Here is an 11,865-nt window from a genome sequence, read left to right on the forward strand (position 1 = left end):
TTTCCTGCTCCTCGGATGCTGCCTGACCTGCTGTGCTTTTTCAGCACCACTCTAATCTAAACACTGATCTCCAGCATCTGCAGTCCTCACTTTTGCCTATATTGTGCAAGGCGGCGGTCTTGGTGTGGAAGTAGGCTGTTTTGCAGCGGTACCTGGACTTGCTTATGATCACCAAGCACAGAGAAATGTTTGAGAATAATACTCAGAAGAGGCAATCCAGCACATAACATCAAATTCAATGCACTATAAATATTGGCAACTTTTCACAGTTTCATGGACTTCACCATCAGACTGAGTTCACGAATGTTGCGAAATTGAGATCGAGCTCTTGAGTGCGAGCTGTCACTGTGGGACCCTCAATAAGGGAAAGAACGTAAGACTCTCTTGTTGAATATGCCTGAAGTGGTTTAAGCTAATAAATTCACTTTTAGTTTGCATATATCTAAAGTATATAAAGCTAATAAAATTGTTTCATATCAAAGTGCATGTGTTTTCTTGCATTCATTTTGGATCAAACCTTAAAGATACGGTAAAGATATTTTAGACTAATATTACACGACCTTATCTACTGCCTGAATATCTTCTGGGGTCTCTGGATACGCACACAAAATTCCCCCTGAGCTTCAATACTTTCCAGGGTCCTAACGTTTAGTCTTCTGGCATTGATAATCTGCAAGTTATTTCCAGAGACTCTAATATCACTTCCCTTACCTCCCAAAAGATATATCACATCCAGGCCTGCAGATTCATGTACTTTCAAGATTGCTAAACCCACTAGCATCCCTCTTTCTGGAGGTTAACTGCTAATATTTCACATCGTTTTCAATTCACTCAATGGACATGAGGGTCGCTGGATGGACTGGCATTTATAGTCGGTACCCAGAGGCACTTGAGAAGGTGGTGGTGAGCTGCTTTTATCAACCATTGTATGTAAACCCGCAATGCAATTGGGGGGGGGGGGGGGGGCGGAGATTCCAAAATAATTGACCCAAAACCACAAAAGGAACAGTCACATATTTCCAAGTTGAGATGACAAGTGACTTGGTGGAGGATTTGCAGTTTGTGGTATTCCCAGGTATCTGCTGCTCTTGGCTCTAGTGGTCATGGATATGGGAAGTGCTTCTGCGGAATGTGGGTGGTGCACCTTGTAGAGAGTACGCACTGCTGCTTCTCAGCATCCGTGTACTAATGTAAAGTAACCATGGAGACCATGCTCACCTCTTCTGGTTCCACACAAAGTTACCTTTCTGATTTCCAACATAGTTCTTTCACTTTTTATCGCCTTGATTTTTATATAACTATACATTTATTTTTTAAAAAAGATGCCGACTTTTCCTTTTTTATATCGACCAATACTTTCTCGTGCATTCGCTTTGCTTTTAAGCTTACCCCAGCTCTTCATATAGTTATCTGTGCATTATACTGTACTAAGCCCTCAGTATCCACCCATAAGCTTCTCTTTCACTCCCATCCCCAAACCTATTTTTCTTGCTGTCCAGTGTTCTTCATGTTTCTCTATGTTTAGACCCATCCTTTGTCTTTACATCACCTTGTCATCACTCCTGATTGCACAAAAGTCTGCTACCAGTTGAATGCTTCTGATATCTTCACACTACTATTGATCTTTTTATGTAAAGTACTACCACTCTTCGGAGCCGCACAGAATTTCAATTGCATAGCTTACATCAGATCTGTTGACAGTGGAATTGCTTGGTCCTATAACTTACAGCTTATTTTGTTTGGTACATAAGTAGTCCTCCATCTTAGCTTCACCCAGTTGATATTTGATTTTCATTTACGCTAAAAGCAGTGTTATCCTTTTCCACCTTCCTAAAAAATGACGTCATATTTTCAAATCCCCAGTTGCTCAGGACAAATGTTATGTTCATAGAACCCTGGAAATTTCTGTCAACAGCACCAGCAATGTTCTGCCTGAACTCTCTCAGCAATCTAGGATGCAACCCACCAGGGCCTGGTGACTTTCCTTTGTGGATTGCTAACAGCCTTTTTAACATCTCTTCTTTATTTATCATTATACTGCTCAGTTAGCCAACACCCACATTTTCACCTGGGCCACAGTCAAAATCTTCTAGTTTATAAATATGGGAACACAATATTCATTAGTAGATCATAAAATCCCTACAGTGTGGAAACAGGCTCTGTGGCCCAACAAATCCACAGCGACCCTCCGAAGAGTCACCCATCCAGACCCATCCCCCTACATTTAAACCCTGACTAATGCACCCAATCTACACATCCCTGAATACCGTGGACAATTTAGCATGGCTAATTCACCTTAAACTGCACACCTTTAGAGTGTGGGAGGAAACCCATGCAGACAAAGGTAGAATTTGCAAACTCCATACAGTCATCCGAGGCTGGAATCTAATTTGGGTCCCTGGTGCTGTTAGGCAGCAGTGTTAACCACTGAGCCAACTCCCCCCTCTGCCATATCCTGTGATTCACTGAGTGGTTTACCTTCCTTGATCCTTATGGACCCCGCTTTATGCTTCGCTCATCTTTCACTAATGTGACAGACCAAGCCAGACCCCCTCAAAACATCTTAAGAAATAACTTTTGCTAGTTGTTTTATCCCAGAAGTGATGCAACTAGTCTGACCGCTTAGTTTTAAGAATATTACCAAGATTACCAAATGAAACATGAACAAAAGAGAACTGAATATAGAAGAACTTAACCTATCCAAAGACCTAACAGATTACCCCAACTGAACGATGCTGTTGCAACTACTTGCAACAATCCCATAACACCCCATTGGCATAGAAGGTACAAGCAAACAGAGAGAGAGAGAAAGAGAGAGAGAGAGAGAGTCAGCATGGAACACCTTCTTCCATGAGCTGTTTCTCGGACCAGCAGCCTCACACCAATTATGGAGTCATAGAGATGTACAGCATGGAAACAGACCCTTCGGTCCAACCCAGACCAGATAGCCCAACCCAATCTAGTCCCACCTGCCAGCACTCGGCCCACATCCCCCCAAACCCTTCCTATTCATATACCCATCCAGATGCCTTTTAAATGTTGTAATTGTACCAGCCTCCACCACTTCCTCTGGCAGCTCATTCCATACATGCACCACCCTCTGCGTGAAAAAGTTGTCCCTTAGGTCTCGTTCATATCTTTCCCCTCTCACCCTAAACCTATGCCCTCTAGATCTGGACTCCCCCCACCCAGGGAAAAGACTTTGTCTATTTACCCTATCCATGGCCCTTCATGATTTTATAAACCTCTACAAGGTCACCCCTCAGCCTCCGACGCTCCAGGGAAAACAGCCCCAGCCTGTTCAGCCTCTTCCTATAGCTCAAACCCTCCAACCCTGGCAACATCCTTGTAAATCTTTTCTGAACCCTTTCAAGTTTCACAACATCCTTCCGATTGACTGCTTTTTCTGAACAGGCAGACTACTCAAACCAAACCAAGCCAGAGTGAAGCTGAGCTGGGAGAACTGGCCACTCCCCTTCAATTGTGCAAGTTATTTTTTAAAACTTAAAAGCTTCTTCAAGTAGATCAAGCCAGACAATTTGGAACTTGCGTCGTAAAATAATTTTGAAAACAAAATAACACAATTCTGTTAAAGGAGCAGTATGATCACACTAATAATATATTTGAAAAATATTTGACTGTTTTAGCACAGCCTGCCAATCTCTCCTTAAGTTTTTTCTTAGCCTTTGTTTTTTCCAGCCTTTGTCTCTCCCCTGTATTCAAGATACTTTTCCTTAATTCTGTTGCTATTATTATTCCAATATGCATCATGTACTTCTTTCTCTTCCTTGTTTTGTCATTAACATTCTTAGTCTTCTGATTTGGATGCCACTTATTTATTTCTCATTGGTAAAGACCCACTTTTCATCCTATTCATCTCTATTTGAAAGTAGCCCATTTTTAATCGATTGCATTGTCCACCAAGATGTGTTTCCAATCAATGTGCTCCAGTTCAATGTTAGACCCCTAAAACTCTGCCCTTTTCCAGTCTGGGAGTTTAATCCTTGAGTGATTGTGATCCTTTTCCAGTTGAATATTGAATCTTATTACATTGACTGGTATTTCCCAAAAGCTTCCCCAATCCAAGGTTCTGCACTTGTCCTGCCTCATTACTGAGAATCAGACAGGTATAGCTCTCTCCCTTGTAGTACTGTAAAAGTAGGGTTGCAGAATGACCTTCCGCATACTTTGCAGGTATTTCTCCCCCTCCATGCCCCATGTTATTAAAAGCAGCAACTATCACAACCCTACCTCTTGAGCAGGCTTCCACAATCTGCCCACAAATGTCTTCTGTCTTCTAATTCCTCCCTACTTTGTGGGAAGATCACAGCGACCTTCCTAATTCTCACCTCCAACCATACAGATTTTATTTCAGAAACTACATCACATTCATTCATTGACCAAGACTGTCACATCCCCTCCTTTTTTTTAAATCTGCATGTTTCTACTAAAAGCCTTGTAACCTGAGATGCCAGGTATCCAGTACTGTTCTCCTTTAACCACCCTCTGTGTCATATCCACCTAGTCAAAAAGAGTGGTGCTGGAAAAGCACAGCAGGTCAGGCAACACCCGAGGAGCAGGAGCATCGACATTTTGGCAAAAGCCATTCATCAGGGGTGAGGGAGAGAAGGGGGCTGAGAGATAAATAGGAGGGTGAGGGGTGGGGCTGGGGGTAAGGTAGCTGAGAATGTGATTGGTAGATGCAAGGCAACTCATACTTTGTTCACTGTCAACACTTAAGTAGTTCATCACTTCCTTTTCCCCATTCCCATTTTCTGTATTTTGACCTCACTAGCACTTGAAAAACTAGGCGCATTAATCACCCTGGGCTCCTGCTTTACAAGTTTAAACCATCACTACCACACTATTTCCTCTCTCAGCCAGGAGATTAGTTCCATTGCAGCTCAGGTAAAGTGCATTCCTTCTGAACAGCTTTCTTCTTTCACAAAAGTGATCTCGCTGTCCAAAACATCCACACTTCTCCCCTCTGCGTCATTCTTCCATCCATGTATTTACCACCCTGATCTGCCTTTAACTAAATGGTGAATTTTATGGCACAGGCAGGATATCTGACATGACTACGCCTGGGGTCCTGTGTTTCAACCTACTCCCTAACTCCTGAAGCTGATCCTGTCGGTCCTCCAAGCTGCCCATCCCAAAGTTGTTTCCCAATGAACCACAACCACCGGATGTGCACCGTCTCCTTCCTGTTGACTGCCAGGTTCTCCACGATCCCCTTCTGAACCATGTGAGTGACTGATCCTCCTCAGTCATGACTGCCCCCTGTTAAATACTCTTGCTCCTGTAGGCACCATGTCTTTGTGGTCCCATTCTGTGTTGTGTTGTGTTGAGTGACTGACGTCTCCCCGAATCCGCTCCAGCCTTTTCCCATTCCCGCCATCTGTTTAACATGCCTCCTCCTGTCAGCACTAGCACCTCTGCGAGCCCCCTCTCAGTTGTGGTAAGCGAGCTGAGTCTACCGCAATCCTCCTCAGTTACTTCTCACTACCGCCTGCTTTTGGATGCTCTTGCTTCTTTTGACCACCAAGTCCGATACAATCCCTTTCTCAGTTATGGTGAGCATACCAACTTTTCCCAGAGTCACCCTCAGTCACTTCTACGACCACCCTCTGTACTCTGCCAGCATCAGAGAGCCTGTAGTTAGTATATTTTCACTGACCAGAGAAGCTCCAACGAATCATAAATTCGTTTGCGCGTGTTATGAGTACTACCAGTATTTTTCTGTTTTTTTTCCTGTAATTAATGTAAACCTTTTCTAAGATAAATACATTACATTTTTTCACGTCTTATTTAGATCTCTGATTTTTTTCTCTAGGAGCTCAACTCACTACCAGCTACCAATTAGTTTTGTTTAACTTAATACGGACAGGAGAAAATAAAACATTGTAACAAGAGCAAAATTAGACAGAACCAAAATATTTCTTCAAGTGGTAACATCATAGTGTAATTTCGCTGAATTGGTAATGTATTGCTCACTTGCTTCCTGAACTATAATTTTGACCCTTCCCTTAATTATTCCGATTAACCATAGAAAGCAATGATCTTTTAAAATCCTTAAATTGCTTTGGCATAATTTAAATATTTGTCCAAATAAAAACAGAAAGGATGCTGTAAATCAAAGACAAAAAAAAACAGAAGTAGCTGGGAAAAAAAATCTAACAGGTCTTCGCAGCATCTGTGAGGAGAAATTATAGCTAACGTTCTGGGTTGAGTGATCCTTTCTCAGAAGTCTCACTCGACCCAAAACGTGAACTCTGATTTCTCTTCACAGATGTTGCCAGACCTGCTGAGCTCTTCTAGCAATTTCTGTTTCTGTCTCAAATGTTTGTCTTTCCTCTTTCATAAAATGTAAGCCCTGGTATTATTAAGAAACAGTCGTACATCTATACCTATAGCCTGAATTACATTTTTTAGCCTGTGATGTTGCTAACAGGCAATCTCAAAGCTGGACAGTGACGGTTCCAATAAAGCCCTGATCACAAGTCAACGTTGAAGGCACTGATACTAACAGGGTGATACCCCTTCGATGATACGTGCAACTGTTTGGAAATTTCCGTGTGCACCTGTTGCACATAGATTGACTTAGAACAAAGAAGAACAAAGTAAATTTACAGCCCTTGGGCCCTCCAAGCCTGAGCCGATCCAAATCCATTGTCTAAACTTGTCGCCCAATTCCTCAGCATCTGTATCCCTCTGTTCCCCACCGACTCATGCATCTGTCCAGACACACCTTAAATGAATCTACCATGCCTGCCTCTACCACCTCTGCTGGTAACGCATTCCAGGCACCTACCACCCTCTGTGTGAAGTACTTGCCGCCTATATCACAACTTTTTCACCTCTCACCTTGAACGCCAGACCTCTCGTTATTGAATCATTCACCCTGAGAAAAAAGCTTGTCTCTATCCACTCTTCATGAACTTGTAAACCTCAATCAGGTGCCCCTCAATCTCCTTTTTTTTCTAGTGAAAACAAACCTAACCTACTCAACCTCTCTTCATAGCCAGCACCTTCCATCCCAGGCAACATCCTCATAAACCTTCTCTGCACCCTCTCCAAAGCGTCCACATCTTTTTGGTAATGTGGCAACCAGAACTGTACACAGTATTCTAAATGCGGCTGAACCAATGTCTTGTACAATGTTCACATGGACTTGCCAGCTCTTATACTCAATACTCCGTTCGATGAAGGCAAGCATACCATATGCCTTCTTGACCACTATCCACCTGTGCAGCAACCTTCAGGACACAATGGGCCTGAACTCCCAGATCTCTCTGCCCATCAACTTTTCCCAAGGCTCTTCCATTTACAGTATAGTTCAGTCATATCACTATATATAGTAGAGACAGTATACAATACAGTCTTGTGTTGCATTAAAGTTTTATATCTTGTGTGTGGCATTTGGCCTGCGGCATGCCTGCCTTGGAGGAGGCATTCCTGATGAAGGGCTTTTGCCCCAAATGTCGATTTTCCTGCACTTGCCTGACTTGCTGTACTTTTCCAGCACCACTCTAATCTTGGCCATGCCTGCCTTGTATCCAAGTCATCAAAAACGCGAAAGACATACAGTATTAGATGTTATCAGTTATCCTTTAGTTATATGATAGCTCAAAGTAGATGTTGAGAGTGCATTAAACTCCCCTCCACAATGTGTAGCTGGAGAGTTTCATACCATTCTTTTCTCGCTGTTGCTTTTGGCTGGCATGGGTGAAATAGGCTGAGAGTCCTTTCCCAGTACTTCTTATTCTCCATGACTCCTCAGTTGGACAGCTCTTTACTGTGTGAGTTTTTTTTTTTTACACTCCTTTGTAATGTTACAGGATGTATCATACCAATCCATAGCTTTAATGCCAGAGTTGCACAGGGGTAGCAACAGCGGGGAAGTGGAGAAGAAGGAGTTGGAGATAAACATGGAGAAGCAGAAGAAGAATGGAAAGAATCAGAAATAGAGGAAGAGCAATTTAAAAGAAGCAATGAAAAACAAGGAGCGTCCACTCTCCTACTCCCTCTCAATTATAGTGAGTGAACCAACTTCTCCCAGAAGTGTTCTCACTTTTGCCCTTTACACTCAGAGTCAGCAAGTTCATATTAGCATATCACTTTACACTAGACAGAGAAGCTCTATTAAATCATGGATTCTTCTATGGATGCTACTTAGCCCTCCCAGTGTTTATCTGTTGCAATTTTTCTTACATTTGTGTATGTGTATTTCTTTTGTCTAAGATATCCACCTTACGATTTTTTCCTTGGTTTTATTTCTAATCCATTGTTCTAATAGCTCAATTGTGCATTAATTCAATTCCAGCCAACATTTAGATTTGGGAGACTTCATTATAAACAGGAGAAAAATAGAATGTTACATCAAGAGGAAATATAAGCAGAACCAAAATTAATCTTGTGGTGGTGACAACAAAGTGCAATTTTCTTCGGTGATGTGTGCTTGCTTCCTGAACTTTGATTTCGATGCCTCATTTAAAAATTCTAAACAATGAAATAAAACTATAATTTGTAGCATTATTTATTGCTTTTGGACGGAATCTTATTGCTTTTTCTAAGTTTTTCACAAAATATAAATGTTGGTCTGACGAAGCAAGTGTACTAAATCTATACTAAATTAATGCATCAGCGTGACATGCATCCTTGTGGTGTTGCTAAATGGAAGTGACAGAGCTAGATAACTAGTTAAGTCTTGATCTTAGCTTGACATTCAAGGCATTGGTATTAACGAAGTGATCTATCCCCTCAATGGGAACTGCAACTATTTGGAAATTTCAGTCTACTTTTAAATTAGTTTTTGTTTCTGATCCATCTGCATTGTAATAAAGTGTGGCACCCATTGGCTGGTGTTCCGCATGCAGCAAATATGGATTAAATCCAAGACATTATAATATATAAGACACAAATAATTGGTCAATAACATACTAGCAGACGTTAAAAATTCTATAAAAAGATAGGTAGCTGCAGAGTTCCATATCACCTTTTCCTCACTTTTATTTTGACGAGATGGATGCAATTGACTTTTTGTGTGTGTGCTGTAGATCTCTGACTCTTCGATGCTCCAGTTAGACATTTTCTTTCCCCTTTGGTAGTGTTCGGTGCAATTCGAGCACAAAACTGTTGGGTTTATATGGCACAGCACCTGAGTAGGGTGAGGGGGAGGTGGAAGAAAAGGAGGAGTTGCAGATAAAAGGAAGAGGAGGGGAAGAAAGAGGAAGAAACGAATAAGAAATGGAAGACGAATGTTAAAACAAAAACAACACAAGAAAGAACAACAGGAAGTGGGAAGAAATGAAGATCAAGGACAATTTTTCAGGGTTCTACCCTTAAGTAAAGGCAGTGAGATTCATTGACCTTTTACAGGATTTTACTCTTCAGTTTAACTCGATGATAACACAAGACGAACCAAGAGATTAAAAAGTACAATCTTAAAAAAAAACTTCTTGAAAAGACCATCTTGCTGCTCAAAGGATAAGCATATATTCAATGTATGTTCTGGATCAGTGGTGCTGGAAGAGCACAGCAATTCAGGCAGCATCGGACAGGCAAAATCGACGTTTCAGGCAAAAGCCCTTCATCAGGAATAAAGGCAGAGAGCCTGAAGCGTGGAGAGATAAGCTAGAGGAGGGTGGGGGTGGGGATAGAGTAGCATAGAGTACAATAGGTCAGTGGGGGAGGAGATGAAGGTGATAGGTCAGGGAGGAGAGGGTGGAGTGGATAGGTGGAAAAGGAGCTGGGCAGGTCGGACAAGTCCGGAGAAACTAGGATGAGGTGGGGGAAGGGGAAATGAGGAAACTGTTGAAATCCACATTGATGCCCTGGGGATGAAGTGTTCTGAGGTGGAAGATGAGGTGCTCTTCCTCCATGCGTCTGGTGGTGAGGGAGCGGCGGTGGAGGAGGCCCAGCACCTCCATATCCTCGGCAGAGTGGGAGAGGGAGTTGAAATGCTGGGCCACGGGGCGGTGGGGTTGATTGGTGCGGGTGTCCCGGAGATGTTCCCTAAAGCGCTCTGCTCGGAGGCGTCCAGTCTCCCCAATGTAGAGGAGACCGCATCGGGAGCAACAGATACAATAAATGATATTAGTGGATGTGCAGGTAAAACTTTGATGGATGTGGAAGGCTCCTTTAGGGCCTTGGATGGAGGTGAGGGAGGAGGTGTGGGCACAGGTTTTACAGTTCCTGCAGTGGCAGTGGAAAGTGCCAGGATGGGAGGGTGGGTCGTAGGGGGGCGTGGACCTGACCAGGTAGTCAATGTATGCTGGGTCAATATATTCAATGTATGCTGGGTATGAAGTAGTTGTCCCATACAGGACGACAGCGCACATTCACCCCAAGTTGCTGGTTCCTGCCTAAAAAGTTTCAAACTAGCGATGACTCAATCAGCGAACACAGTCTTTGACAGCAATTGTTTGCAATTCTGTACCATAGAAGGGCTGTATATTGTCAACTACTCAATATCTTCAAGACCGAAATCGATGGTTCTCTCTAAGTAAAATGCAGAACTGCGGATACTGAAAATCTGAAACAAAAGTGGTACTAAAGCTGCTGGAGAATCTGTGGAGAGTCTGGAAGAAGAGTCACGGAACTGAAATCGTGAATTCTGTTATCTCTCCACCGATGTGACCAAGCCTGTTCATATTCTCCAAGTTTCTTTTTAAATTTAGCATCTCTACAGTGTGGAAAAAGGCCATTTGGCCCAACAAGTCCACACGGACCCTTCAAAGAGCAACGTATCCGCCAACCCCATCACTGCATTTGCCCTGGCTAATGCACCCAACCTACACATCCTTGGACACCTGGCCTGTACATCTTGGGATTGTGGGAAGACACCCACGCAGACATGGGGAGAATGTGCAAACTCCAGACAGACAGTCGTCCGAGCCTGGATTTCTGATGAAGGGGGAAAGGTCGATTTTCCTGTTCCTGGGATGCTGCCTGACTGCTGTGCTTTTCCAGCACCACTCTAATCTTGCCGCCGAGGCTGGAATCGAACCCGGGTCCCTTGCCCTGCGAGGCAGCAATGCTAAGAACCAAGCCACCTCAGGGGATAGATTTCCATAAGATGAAAAAAATCAAAAGATACTGCATTAGGGCAGGACAATGGCATTAGGATAGATGACCAGCTGCAATCGAGTGGATGACGGACCAAACTTAATGAGCAGAATACCATGCTTCCACACTTATTTCCTCTATAACTACACTCTTAAATTTATGCATTGGATAAGGCAAGTGCATCTTGAAAGTAGGAAATTAAATTGCAAGCTAAGAATGGAATATAATGCAAAACAATAGGAGTTCATGTTGATTTATTCGATTTGCAAAAACGAAATGGTCTGACGAAATATACAAGGAGGTATCTAACCGCATTCTTTAACTCATCTCTGAATTTTCTCTGAGCCCCAGTATATATAAAAGGATTGACGCAGGAGCTCAATAATTGAAGCATATACCCACATTGTTGGAGAATGAATATATAATTGCGGTTATCTGAACCTGAGGAATACGTTGTGTTTGCTATTCGGACATAAAGTACCGTTATAAAAGACAACAAATACAACACGATGAAACTGGCTGAGATGGCAAAGAGTAAAACAATGGACTTTCTCCGCTTCTCCATCTCTGGGTCAATCAGATTCACGCCATTGCTCTGGGTCCGAAGTCTCCTACGTGCTTGGTTGGCCGCTCGAATGTGTCTGACAGTCAGAGCATTGAGCAGCAAAACCACAATGAATGGGAGAAAAGGGGTTAATATGGAACGTATCCAGCCATAAGCGATCCATGCTGGAAAGGTATAAATTATATCTTTTATGTTACAGAACCATTGTATATTGTCAACTATGTATTGAG

This window comes from Chiloscyllium plagiosum, unplaced genomic scaffold, assembly GCF_037043375.1.
Source record: "Chiloscyllium plagiosum isolate Xiang-an unplaced genomic scaffold, Cpla_swu_hap1 HiC_scaffold_27, whole genome shotgun sequence".
NCBI lineage: Eukaryota > Metazoa > Chordata > Chondrichthyes > Orectolobiformes > Hemiscylliidae > Chiloscyllium > Chiloscyllium plagiosum.